At 32.5% G+C, this 3,652-nt stretch overlaps 1 non-coding gene across 1 annotated transcript; it reads right to left on the reverse strand.

The window, feature by feature from the left end:
* Positions 1 to 3,192: 3,192 nt before the first annotated feature.
* On the reverse strand, positions 3,193 to 3,297 carry LOC123460469. Its single transcript, XR_006637025.1, has one exon. It is a non-coding gene; the product is annotated as a U6 spliceosomal RNA (small nuclear RNA).
* Between the last annotated feature and the right edge of the window lie 355 nt (positions 3,298 to 3,652).

Consider the following 3,652-nt stretch of genomic DNA (forward strand, 5'->3'; position numbering starts at 1 on the left):
AATGGGTTTTATATTTCTTTCATTTCAACTTTAAGTAAATTCCTTAGGATAAAATTATCATTTAGAATTCTATAAATTCCATAAACCAATGGATCATGTGGCACTATGGTGACCCAGGATCCTTTGCCCATCCAAATGCCTGGTAGAAAAGTGTTCTATATCCCTAAATAGACCTCATGGCTCTTTCTACATGGATTTCCTGACTATTATTATATTGGCTTTTTGTTTGCTGTGTTTTTTTCTCCACCAGTTTACTTTCATTTGTTTTAGATCTGCATACAAAGCCAATGGGATGTCAGTGTGTAACAAGATGCATAAAACATGACTCCCACTAAGCCTTCAATTCATGTCAGCTTGTGCAGCTGAAATGCTTTTCTGATCAGTTCTCTTCCTTCTCAAGCATAAGAAACAAAATTAACTTGAATGGATTGCCGATGGAATTGAATGGATGATTCTAGGTGGAAATAGTGATTACTAATGCCATCCTGTTTTTATGTATACCAACTATTATATGATTTCTGAAAATAAATGTTTTACCATATTGCTTTCAGATGCCCTAGCTTCATTTTGTATGCTATTCTCATGTTAATCAGAGATACTCAAATATCTCTCACTTCCCTTGATGTGGCTAATGTTCTACTCTCTCCTATCTCAAATAGGCTCATTGATATGACTTATAATTCAACTCCTTTCTATAATTATCCAAGGCCTTGCTCTTACATCTAATAACTATTTGGGCAGATGGTTCTATGGTCCTATAGAGAATCCCATCAGTAGATACAAGTAAGCAGTACACAAGAACCTATGGTTTAATGTGAGGATATTATAATGTGACAGATTTTGGGCACATAATTGACTTCTTGAAAGTACTTTTGTGATACTACTAACATTACTAAAACAACTGGCTTTAGACTGGAGTTTTTTTATTAACACAATGATTACATATATAAAAGTTGTTTTTTTTCCAGGTACGGTCTTGCCCAGGTTGACCTGGAATTCATTATGTTGTCTCAGGGTAGCCTTGAACTCATGGCAATCCTCCTACCTCTTCTACCCAATGATATATTTTATTAGATGCCCCAGAATTCCTTTGCATTTGCCTAGTTCATGATAGATCTGTGCTTTATATACTAAAGAATTAGTCACCAGCATCATTATATTAATTTTTATAAGGAATATGGAAAATTGTATGCAGATGAACATAACTTTGGTATCCATTAGAGCACTATTGTGTCCCATATACTAAAATCAAGATGACTAGCGACCTCCAGCTCTCTTGGAAGTTACATGATATGTACATTCAGTCTGATCTTCTGCATATGATTCAACTGCACTAATAAAAATTTCTAATATTGGAGCATTTGTACTTTTCTAAGTTGGAACTTTCTAAAGAATGTCACTGAGAATCAGAATCTATGAGTAGATAAATATCACAGTAGATAACACAGTAGATAAATATCAAGAGTCTATATTTAAATTTTATTAATGTTTAGTTAACATACATAGAAATGGGCTTCATTGTGATATTTGTATTTTCTTCCATATATAATTATATTTTGTTAACATTGTCCCCTAATACTCTCTGTCATACCTCCTTTCCCCCCTCTGGTTGGTTCCCTTCCTCTCTCAAATATTCCTTTCTCCATTCATCTAACACTTTCTTATTATAGTCCTCTCTCTCTCTCTCTCTCTCTCTCTCTCTCTCTCTCTCTATGTATCTATCTATTAAATCCATCACAAAAGAAAAGTTACTATAGTTTAGCAATAAAAGTTTAACATACTTGTTAATGATGAATGCAATTTATAATAATAGCTAACATTTTATTTAATTAAATATAAATATTTAAATTTTTCTGTATATATTTATGTAGCTCACATTTGTAGAAGATACATTCTACATATGACCTAAAAGTTACTCTAACAAGGTTTCCAAGACCATTTTAAAAATCAGCAAGCTGGCACTGGAAAGATGACTCAGCAGTTAAGGCACTTGTCTGCAAAGCCCAGAGACCCAAGTTCAATTCTCTAGTACCAATGTAAACCAGATGTACAGAGTGGCACATTCACCTGGAGTTCATTTGTAGCAGCTAGAGTCCTCAGAGGATCCCCCCCCCCGCCTCTCTCTCTCTCTCCCTCTCTCTCTCTGCAAATAAATAAGAAAAACTCAACAAGCCTAAAGCATAGTTACAGCTGTCAAATATAAGCATTTCTACTTATATGCATTTATTAGCCAAAACTGTTGACTGATTTTGCTATAATACAAAAATCTAGATACAAATCCTTTATTTTTTATTGTTATGGTGAAAAGTATATCTAAGTTATATATAATGTTCTAATTCTCTATATAAGGAACTGAGGATTAGGAAAAGTAACAAAATTAGTTATATATCCTATTTGCTTCAAACAAGCTTGGCTTTTAAGGAAAAACATGAAAATTGGAATTGCAAAGTCTATGAAGTACGTAAGTTACTTTTTTCAATCATTTCAGATCTTTGACTATTTCAATAAGCTAGTATGGTTGTTTTTCTAACCAAAAATTAATTTTAAATTAAGTTGGCTTTATTCTTTTGAAATGACAGATTACATTGATCAATTTTTAAAAGACATTTTTATTGCTGAATTACTATTATTAGTCTCACTCATTCATACTACCTATGAAATGGGTTATTTTGTGTTTTATTGTTTTTATTTATTTACTTATTTGACAGCCACAGACAGACAGAGAGAGAAAGAGGCAGAGAGGGAGAGCAAGAGAGAGGAAGAGCAAGAGAGAGAGTGGGCGTATCAGGCCCTCCAGCTTAAATGTCTATTTGCATAAAAGTTACTGAAGTGCTATTTTATAATCATTTTCAAGTGTGTGTGTATGTGTGTGTGTGTGGTTTTTAATTCTTTTATAGAAATTTTAATTTTTAATTTTTATTTCTTTTTTTTTGCACATTCATGTGTATATATGGCATGCCAGAATCTCTTGTTATTGCAAAAGGATACCCATTCAACCTTGCACAGCAGGTAAAGAATTGAACCCTGGCTAATTGGTATTTTCAAGCAAGCAGTGTTAACCACAGAGCTATTTCTCCAGCCTTGGGGTGTTAATTCTTTAAATATTTGGTAATATTATCCACTGAAATTATCTGGGCTTACAGTTTTCTTTATTGAAAGAAAAAAAAAACTAATTACTAATTTTATCTTATAAAAGATAGGGAACACTTCTTGAATTTTCATGTCATGCTAGCCCAAGAGTCATTCTGACCTTCCTTGTATCATTCCAATTTTAGTATATGTGCTGCCGAAGTGAACCTCCTGTGTCTTCAATGCTAAAATTATTCTGGTTATCATTGATCAGAGGAATTGTTTCATGTCTTTTAGATTTCAAATTTACTTGCATTAAGCTATTAACAGCACTAAGTGCTTTTTCAAAATGTCTTCAATGTCTACAGTAGCATTCCCTTCATTTCTGCTATTAAAACTTTCTCTGTTACTTTTTTGGTGTCGTGTAAAGCTTATTATTTTCATTTTAAAGGACATATCATTTTGTTTACTTATGTTTTGACCATTTTTTATTTTGTATTTCATCAATTTCTGCTCTTAGCTGTATTATTCTTTGCTTAAGTTACTTTAGGTTTCCTTTAATTTTCTATTGAAGTTTCTAAAC

The sequence above is a fragment of the Jaculus jaculus genome, chromosome 4, assembly GCF_020740685.1.
Source record: "Jaculus jaculus isolate mJacJac1 chromosome 4, mJacJac1.mat.Y.cur, whole genome shotgun sequence".
Lineage (NCBI taxonomy): Eukaryota > Metazoa > Chordata > Mammalia > Rodentia > Dipodidae > Jaculus > Jaculus jaculus.